Below are 10837 nucleotides of genomic sequence, written 5' to 3'. Positions count from 1 at the left end.
TCCCCGCGTGGGCATCGGCCCCAGGTGAGGGATGTATTTACAGTACTTAAACATCCATGCAATTGTCTCAAATGTGGAAGATTTATATGGGCAATGTTTTCACTTACTAACATGTAACATTCAAAAATTGCATATCTGTGTATATCTAGGTAGATACGCAGCTAGCTACAGATACCTACCCCCATATGCGTTCATACATTTGTGCACGCACTGGCGCACTGTACACGTGTGCGTGTGTATCTATTTATACACGGGAACGATCCTGCGGCTGAAGTAACAGCTGGGCACTGTTGGCACCGAGCGAAACGGCAGATATCTTCAGGCTGTACAATGCAGAATTTTGGCTTTATAATGCAGCAAATGCTGGAATGTGCAATACAGGTTGCAAAAGCTGACAAGCTAAACAGTTCTTATTTGGCTCAGGGTACTTCACTGTCATATGTCTCTGGTACAAATACGCCCTTTTGTCTAGTGCTCAGGCACCACTTCTAAATCCTTTGCTTTGTTGTTGGTTTTTTTTTTTTTTTCTGTACATTTGTTTTGGTTTTTATTATCTTGAATATGTCAGCAGGAATCATGCAAAAATCCATCCCCATTTTAAATAGAGCATAGTTGGCCATAATAGTAAATTTGACAGTTTTGCTCTGCCCCAGCGTTTGTGGTATGTAGTAAGTTTGTTATTGGCAGCATCTTCAGGTTACATCTGTGACCCGTGGTGTTAGGTCTAGAATTTTGTTTAAAAATAAAAATAAAAAAAAAGAATCAAAAGGTCATTTCTCTTTAAAACAAATGTATATACTACAAATCGCAAAAAGGAAAGATTAAACACATTTTTTATATTAACAACGCAAATGGGACTCCTTTCCGAGAGGACTCACGGTGACTTTATCTGTAGAATGTTTCAGTGCTTATGCACTGATTTTGTAACAAGTGCATGCTGTATAGACTATATTGCCTGTATACTTAGAGTGGAGGGGGGGGCCAAGCTGCTTTTCATTGTGCACTGCAGCTTGTTTGGATGAAAAGTTACGCCTTTGATGCATTTTTATACTGTACATATTTGTATATATTAACTATATTGCCATGTTATGAACACAGATTTTGTTATATTTGCTGGTTTCGGTTTCCTACAAAAATTGGTCCATGACGGGGGATATTATTTTCTTTTTTGGTATAGAAAATATGCTTGTAATTCCTGTTCATTTGTTTTCTCGGTCATCATCTTTTAATGGTTCATAAAGGAATTAGAGATGAGTTTTTGGAGGAACTCTGAGAAGCAAGTCTGTGTTTGCATGAGACCTGCCCAATTGCTGGCTATAAAGGGGGGGCGGGGGGAAGAGGGGAAATCTAAGTCAAGTTTTGCTTTTATAGCATGCTTAGTCCCATGGGAAAACTCATACATGTACAATTATTCTCTTTGTATTTTATCTAATAGTGCCTGGATTTTTTTTTTAATGTCTTCTTGGAGGAACAATTCATAATTGTCAAAATTTGAAACATTAGCTTAATTTTGTTTTCATGACCTCTCATTTCTCCTCCTTATTTATTTTGTTGCTGTTTATAATGGGCCCCAAGGCCATTTCTGACATTGCAGTGTTCTTCTTCCACATTAAGGATGTTTTTAAAATTACTAAGATTATTGAGCCAACAGGCTGTTTTAATCAAAACCATGTTTCACTTGGTTTTGATGATTAGGAATGGTCCTTGCGATAGCGAAGGCCTCTCTGCCGGGAGGACCATACCACCTAGCGGCCCCGAGCCGCAGCTTCCCCGCCTTCCCTGCTTGCTCAAAGCCTGCCTGGCAATTCTGCTTCAAATTATTTCCTTGTTACAACTAACTTAAACTAAACAAATTGATAATGTTAATGGCATTTTTTTTTTCTCCCCCCCCCCCCCTTTGGTTGATTGCTAAATAAATTCGTATAATTTATACTAGAGGAGATTACCGCTTTTATTGTTTTGGGTTCCCCCAAACCAATTATTAACAATCAGGACTATGTATCTCATTAAATTTAAATCAGGTCAAACCTATTTATCTAAGGCCTTTTCTGATTTACAGGAAGATGACTGTATTCCAGTGCATTTAAGATGTGTTTCTGTGTATGATTTTGCAGCATTGAAATCTATTAACGATGATTTTTTTGTTCTGTATTTTTACCACGATAAATACATCGTAAAAAAAAAAAAAAATCCCTCAACTTTACCACAGAAAACATTACTTTTTATGCCCAGGGATTTTTTTTTTTTTTTAATAAAATCACTGCAGTTTTAGAACTGTAATTAAAGCCCTGAATAATAGATCACACATCTTTATCTGTTGTGTTTAAAAGGAAAAAAAATAGCCCAAACTGTTCACATAATCCTGAATGCCTCATTTCCATAAAAAAGGTTTCTATACATATATTATTTACATTTTTAAACATGGTAATTCTTTCCTTTGTGGCATAAAATGTCTCTTTTCCACTGCAGCTATTGGAAAGCGACTGCTCACATCTGAAATGTTATCATAATTTGCATCAGGAAACCCAACTGCAGACATTAAGGACTTGGGTGTGTTCAATTATGATTTTGCTGGAGGCTGTCCCTCATTTTAATGCTGCACTCATTGAACTACCTTTCTGAAATCTAGCTGATATGGTTCACCATAGACATGCTTCACAACATCATTAGCTTTGCAAATGGCTTCATTTCAGTCAATGCAGACTTCAGTTTTGGCCAATTGTAAAATGGAAATTTGAAAAGAAAAAAAAAAAACAGATGCACTTAAAACATGAAAAGAATTATTTATATGATAAAAATATATTTAGATTTTCAAAGCACAAGACTGAACAGAAGTGCTCTTTTTATGCTTTCTGAAGATGTTACTGTTAAAAGTCTTTCTACATCAGGCTTAATAAATCTGTAATGACATTTGATGGATTGATTTTTGTGTGGGTTTTTCTTTTCTTGCTTTCTTTTTTTCCCCTTTCTTTCTCTGCACAGAAAGAAAAAGACTGACCTGGAGAGGTTGTGGGAGTGAAAAAAAAAAAAAAAAACCACCACAGGAATGTGCCTGTTTCAGTAAAACTCAGGAACGATTTCTAGCAGCCTCCCTTCCCCTAAATAATCATCACTTAAAATAAGAAAAAGAAAAAAAAAAAATCCAAGTACACCACCCTGCATTTGTTTCTACAGATCTTTTTCTTTCCCTCATCTGGCTCCTCTGACCACTCCATGCCTGGGTTATTTATGGTGTAATCTACAGCGAGGCATTGGGCTGCTGTCACACAAATTCAAGGCTCGCTAGCCATAAACCAGGCATGATTGAGATACCAAACACCCTTCTTTCAAGTGCTCCACCTCAGACAGATGGCTCTGTTTAACACTTAGTTTCCCTAAGCGCTCCCTCGTCCCCGTAAGGTCCCCCCGCGCGGGGCGATGCGTCACGCCAGCGCACGCCGATGCCGCCCCGGCCACGATGGGTTATTTACTGCCGATGAGTCAAAGCTCTCCGTGGCAGAGATTCCTGAGACTTGTACTCATTAAATTTTGATGGGTACGGTATCACCTGTTAGCCATATTTAATTCCCGCTGCTCCTCCTTGCCATGACAAACCGCACGAGGAGTGGCAGAGCCCATCTCCAGGCAGCCCGGCCAGCTGCGCGGCCGCGGGCAGTGCGGTGCCGAGGGCAGAGCATCCTCCCCAGCTGCTGCCAGCCTTCCTGTCCCATCCGCTGCTCTGCTCACTGAAGGAGAGGGGAGAGGGCAGTCGCCCCCACTCACAGGGGAGGGCAGTGCTGGATGCGTCCCCCCCACCCTGCCATCACCCTTCTCCTCGGATTTCCTCCAATTCTCCTGCCTTTCCCAAGCCCCGCTCGGGGTCCGGCCAGCCTGGCACGAAGGGGACACCAGGGCAGCGCCCGTCCCTTCTTCAGCCTCCCATCCCCAACGCGCAGAGCCAAAGCCAGAGAAAGGCTCCGCACCCTCCTCGCCCCACCGCGCGCTCCTTGGTGTGACCGTCCCACACCCACACAGACCCACGGCTGCATGAGCCACCCGTCAACTTCTACCTGCTGGGCAGTGCGTTAGCGAATACACTTACGAGACAATGCCTTGGATCCTGGAACACTGACTTTTTTTTTTTTTTTAAGTGATTTTTTTTTTTTTTTTTTTTAGAATATATTGCACACATTTCAAGAAACCCCTCTAGGGTAAAATAAAAAATATATATAGATGGCTAAAATAACAAATGAATCATAAAACTTAGAGATGGAAAAGGACTATTAGATCATCCAATTTATCTTGCTGTCTGCCAATACAGGTTTGTTCCCTGCAGACCGCTCCCCAGGGCTTTGTCTAGCCTTTCTGACTTAGCTCCAGCACGCAGGGTCCTCTGCCACTTTCCTGGGGAGAACAGTTAATGGTTCAGGCATGTTTTAGAGGTACAGGGCCAAATCCCGGCCTGAAGGGAGTCTCACCTGCAAGGTGCACAGGCGTTGACCCCCAATATTTTATTGACTCCACAAAGCAGCCATAGGCACGCCCCTTGAGCGCGTTCTCACCTCGCGCCCTTGCACGGCATGGCGGCCCACGCCGCCCCGTAGGGCCGCGGGCTGGGGCCGTGGGCTGCCAGGCGCCGTGTCCCGCCCGCCCCCGGGCCCCGGCTCCTGCTGGCTGGGCAGGATTGGGGCCGGGCAGGATCAAGCGCCTACCCGTGCTGCAGCGTTCCCCTATCGATGGAGACTGCCAAACCAGCTGTAGGCAGCTCTCAGCAGGCTTAAGAGACTGCTCTAATTTATTCCAAGGGTTTGAACTTGCATCTCTCCTTTTTTTTTTTTTAATTATTGGTGATACACTCCAACAGAAGAACAAACAAACAAATAAAATCAACCCTTCAGCTTCTCAGATGGATGTTTTGGCTACAGGGCAACTTTGAAAACTGGTTCAATTGTTTTTGCTTTCATTTTTTGCTGCTCCTTAAAACTGTCTTGATTTAATAAAAGTTAAATGTTTTCATAGGAAAATCAGGCTGGGTGGTTTGTGATTCTTTTATGTACAACACGAATATTACATTATTCAACAATTCAGGAATAAATTTAATTCTGTCTACCTTTGCTGAACATTTTACAATTGAAATGGCTGGTCTGACAGTGAAGTCCGGGTGCTAAGGAGGGATCGGTTAGCTCCAGAAGGACACCAAGGGCACGGTACAAAGGACTTCGGGTGGGACACCACCAAGGCTGTGGGAGGCAGGAGAGGAGATCCTGGGACCAGGGGCTGGGGTTTGCCATGGCATTATCTGATTCACCTTCCTGAGACACCACAAAATGGGAAGGACCCGCAGTTTGCTCCGAAATCTGAAAGCACAGAAGTGCCGCCCGAGCTGGCCGCCCTTCACAGCCAGCCTGGTTCATCGCCCCGATGCCCTCCATGAGCGAGGGGTGCCCCGGCCGGGGACATCTCCGCAGGGGGCCATGGCTCACGCCCAGGCGCGCACTGAGCTTTCCCAGGAGGTCGTGCACAGCTGATGCCCTGCGTTTCTGAGCCAGGCTGGGGCACGGCCGAGCATGCCACACCCGGCACAGCAGCTGGAGAGGTTTATGTCACTCAGGGCAGTTTATTAGGAAGATTTATGGTCCCGAAAACAAAAGTTCAGAGGAACAAAAGGCAACCCGACATACCCTCAGCATCTGTTCCTGGCTCACACCGACTCCTCAGCCCCAGCTCAGGGGCAATTCTGGAGCAAACCAAGTTTTTAACTGGCCTCTGGACCTCAGGCTGTCCTCACAGAAAGAGAAGTGACAAATACCACAAGAAAGCCAATCCAAAACGCAGTATAAAAGTGCAGGCTGTATTAAGTCGCTGCCCACTCCTGGGAAGGCCTTTCCTTGCTCACAGGAAGGAGTCGAGGCCTGAGGATGATGACGATGGAGGCCCTCGCAGGATGCAGCGCGCACGGACGCTTACCCCACGCAGGGCAGCGAGCCCGGGGCTCCTCTCCTCCTCCACCCTCCGGCTCAGGCGGGGAGCAGGAGCCCTGGCAGCCACGCACGGGGCCAGGCCCTTACCACGGCAGGTAGAAATAACCAACCATGCCAAGGAACTCCCAGACTTAGGCCACGTGTACGCGAGGCCTTAACAGGGCCCTCCTCAGACGATGTCTGCTCATCTGCCCTGTCTTTGGCAACCAGCAGCGCGCTTGGCACCGTAAATAAGCAGGAAAAGGGATGTGCTGATATGGATTCCGTCAGTATGAGGATACAGTGGTAGGGTAAAGGCGGCACAAAATGGGGTGAGAGCTCCCGGCAGGTACCCAGCTCCCCGCTGCCCTGGGGCTGTGCGGTACCTTAAACACCAGCTGCAGACCTAAAGAAGTTCCTAACCAAGCCATGCGTTGGGGAAACACAGTGCAAATACTGTCTTTATTTTTTTTCTCAGCACATCAGACCACTGCAATCTTGTGGAGCGAGGTCCAGACCACTCCATTTTGTAAAATTTAGGACTTTGGCAGAAATGAGTTTTCTGCAGCCCAAACAGTAATCCAGGCTAAGCCCTTTGATGCCTCCTCTGGTTGTCCTGCAAAAGACACCTAAGTCCCTAAAATATTAAGTGCATCACATGTCTAAAGGGCCCTAGTGAGGGAGGAGGAGGCGTCTTGCAGAGAGGATCAGATATACCTCAACACCAACAAGAGCGTTTGGGAAACAAAGACTGGTTACGTACTGAAAAATATTTATTGCAACGCTCCTGTCACTTGAAAGGTATTTACAACATTTTTGATACAGAAAAGACATACTTTTGCTGGCAAAATGGTGCTTTTATGGCTATAACGTATTTAGGGACTCGGTACAGATGTAGCAATGAACGCCGCCTTTGAAATGTTGGGGAGTCTCTGGCCTACTGCTTGTTCCTACAGTGCCGAGGTTGAACACTTCAGGTGCTACTGCAAAGGGAACATTAAAGTACCTAAAAGAAGTATTGCCCAGAGAAGTATGCCTTAAATATGAAGTTTATTTTTTTTTTAAATTGATGCCAGTTTTAAGTTAATACTCAACTTGAATTTATAATGGTGCAAGTATAGCTACAGTTCCTCAGTTAACTAGAGCTGGCTCTCCACCAAAAAGTCCTTTTTGCTGGTAGGTTATCACTGATCTTTATTTCTAAAGCCTTCAAAACCAAATTCACTGAATCTGGCTTTTTGAGTGTGCAGTTCAGTGGCGTGGTGCAATGCAGGTGTGATTAAGGTGTCCTGAAATGGGGCTCTATAATTCCAAAAATCACTGACAAGTGAAAAAACCAAAAAGCCAGAACCAAAACCAAATCCAAAGCATGTATTTGTAATTTGTACCAAGACATTCAAGTATTCCCATTTAGTTGACAAGAACTGAATAGCATTACAAGTGTTTAAGAATTTTGTTTGCTTGTTTTTCTGAAGTAACTAATGAAATAATAGCTCTGGACAAACTCATCCCAGAATACACTCAGGTTAAATTAACAAAATGACAAGTCCCTGAGCTTAGGAAAACAGCAATAATGCTAGGTTAGAGAAGGGAGAAACCGCATTTTTTTATATAAAAAGTCCATCTGTAAGCAATTGTGCTAATGCTTTAAAGATGATCAGCTCAGGCTTTTGGAGTCAAACGGGAAAACAACCAAAATTCTTATCGGGAAAGAAATTTTTCAACCTGAAAACAGATTCTGTCAAAATGTCAAAGGCCCAGATTTAGGTTCTGCTAAGAGAGACTTTTACAAGACCCAATTTGAATAGAAATGTTGAGTTCAATTACCTTTTAACCTCAAGCAGAGGGAGGGAGACAAGCCATACAAACCCAAACACAACACCGAAGGTAAATCAAAAAGAAACGGAAATTAAGAAGTGCCAAATCTCATCCTGATCTGACTCTGTGGAACGCACAGAGCGAACACACGATGCTAACATCGAGAAATGCGGTGGGAAGGTGTTTCAGTTAAGGCATTATTTGCACTAAAGTTTACCAAGAAATTGAGCCTGGAAAAGGTGTTAGCTAGACAATAAAGATAACTGAAGTGCAGAGCCATTTCTCCTTGTTTAACTGAGGATAGAAACCTGTAAGCAGATGTATGAAATACCTCGGCCTGCTGGCTGAAAAGCTGGGGAGTTTCTGGAGGTTGTGGTGAGAGGTAGTTGGAAGAACACAGGAGGAAAAAAACCTGCAAGTTCAGTGAAAATGTATTTCTGAATTAGTTCTAATTCCTTCTCTTTTCCTTAGCTATTTATGCTTAACTTTGACATTAAAATTTCATTCCGTTTGCTCAGAATTACTTTATTTAGCAACATTTAATTAGATTTTTGAGAACATACATATATATATTCAAAATTCAGAAGTACCCTAAACTGAAATAACAGTTCATGACAAAATGTAAACTATTGTTTTTAATTGAAAAAGGTGGGCATTTTTTGCTTTAAGTGAAAACTATTTCCTGATTTTCCCAAATTATCAGAAAACCAAGAAGTCTGTTGTTTCCCCATCTGACACAGGCAACGCCGGCTCCTCCTGTTCACTGCTTCCCACTTGTTCCAATAAACCACACCAAAGATGGAGGGATGAAATCATGGAAAGGTCCTTTGCAAGTAATTATTCAACAAGATGAAAAAAATCAGTAATTAGGTCATGACTTTCATAGAGGCTTAATGAAAACATTTTATACGTGCAAAATGAGTTTTAAATGCCAAAGTATTCTGTAATTATTTATTAGACCAGATTTGCTCATGCAAATAGTTTTGTACCTAAGATTCACACAGAGAAATGTCTGTCTCCTAGTGATGTGTACCACATTATAAAATGCATCATTTAATTAATCATAAAATCTCGAGCAGTCAAAAATAATGGTAGCCAGCAGCTAAACTGCCCACTAAATCTGCTCTGTAGCAACACATTTCAGAAAATATTGATAGGGTGAGAAGAGAAAATCAGAGATAACGTTTCTGTATCTACAGATTTCCTTTGGTTCATCTCACTTGTTGGTGAAGTTTGCTGGTTGTACTGTGATTTCTGCTACACAGATTATTTAAATAGGTCAACGTCTTCCTGCATGTATGGTCTATTCTGGGGCAGCTCTGTGTTTGTTTTATTTTTATCTACTTTTATGCGATCGCTAATTAATTTAGGAATCTAAAGTAAACTTGGCCTTCAGATGTATAGCACCTCCAGCGCAGCGAGCTGCTGTCTCCCGACGGCTCAGCTCTTCCTTTAGCCCCTTCCCGGCGGCTCCTCCGTGCTCGCACTGCCATCTAATGCCCAAACGCGCGCTCAGCTCTCACTAGGAGCAGGAAACACGAGGCTGTGTTTGCCTTTTCCGCATCATCTCTTGACCACAGTGCTCTTGAGAGCCCCCCCTTTGCCCACCCCAGAGCTTCCATTGTTAATAGGAGCAAGCAAGTGGATGATGACCCTCTTCAGAAGTGCTCCACCCAACCACCTTTCCCCACCTGACAGAAGCTGAGAGGCGTTTGTGAAGCGTTAACCAAGAGAAGCGATGAGCTCCTGGAGGCTGCAGAGCCCAGCTCAGCCTGGAAGCCGACAGCGATGGTATTTGGCATGTAGGGAGCTAGGGATAACCTCAGTGGAAACAAAGGGAGGAACCTTCTAAAAAGGGAGCAGTATTACCAAAATCCAGAGTGCCCCACTTCCAAGCTTCGTTACCCTGCAGAAAGGTCCAGAGCTAAGGATGTTACTTTGCTTTCGTACGGAAGGAATATGAAGCTGCCCTATCTGCCCTAAGCAGACCAGGCTCAGTTCCACTAGAGCCAATAATGAAATCAAGAACGGATGATCTGGGAATATACCACACCTTTACGTTAAAGGTTAAAACTCTTTAAAGAAAGAGATGGCACGCTTACAGGTCTGTGGTCAGAACAGCGGCCAGCGTGGCAGTCTGAGAAGCGTTAAACCAGCACATTTCTTGTTTTGTAATACCATGCTCAACCCAGCAGCCTGCTGTCTCTGGACTCATACACCAACAGCTACTGATTTTTGCAGTATTTCACATATGACCCAATACTCAGTATCTATCAATAACAAACTCCAAACTAAATAAAGCTGCGTATCATATAACAGACTCATGTTACAGATAACAATACATGTCAAAATGGGCACTCTTGTAATTAGCATGTAGTTACTCAATCTGCATAATTACACACAGTAATCATGCTGTAGCATGTTTGGAAATGCTAGATCTCATTTTCCCCAGTAATCCTAAGTCATATGAATATCTTCTGTAGAAACTACTACTTTAGATGTTATGAATTAATATTAAGATGAAATTGAATTAAATGTACTGATTTTAATGTCATGAATGCACTCATAACTATTTTTTCCCCTGAGAACCATCTGCAATTTAGAGACTTGCTAATCCTAATTAAATGCACTTTTCTTAAGTGTGTGCAAATGAACAGAGAAATCTGCTCAGTAACACACTCGCATATTTTCCTCTTTCACGAAGGGGAAGAAGAAACTGTTTTGTGATTAAATATTAGAACTTCCTCACCAGAGAAAATGAGTGTTGCTTCTTCATAATTTCAAGACATACAGTAGTCTGACTATGTATCTTAACTGGCAAGTCATTAAAAGCATAGGAAGAAGATCCCTTGAACAAGCGTTTATAACGCTGATACAAACAGTTATAGAGAAACACGGCGTTTTAGTCATGCTTTCCAGCTTTTTAGATGGTACTTGAAGTCCTCCAGTACCCTGCTTGGAGGCAACAAAGAGAACCTGGCACTCCGCAGGTTATCATGCAGACCAGTTATCACAGGGCTGCTTTGGCACAAGGAGGGTAGAAACCGCAGCAGACCACGGAGCCAGGAGCACATCCCGCC

This window comes from Pelecanus crispus, chromosome 14 (genome assembly GCF_030463565.1).
Source record: "Pelecanus crispus isolate bPelCri1 chromosome 14, bPelCri1.pri, whole genome shotgun sequence".
Taxonomy (NCBI): Eukaryota; Metazoa; Chordata; class Aves; order Pelecaniformes; family Pelecanidae; genus Pelecanus; species Pelecanus crispus.
The sequence above is the reverse complement of the archived record's forward strand: the minus strand, read 5'-3'. Positions refer to the sequence as shown.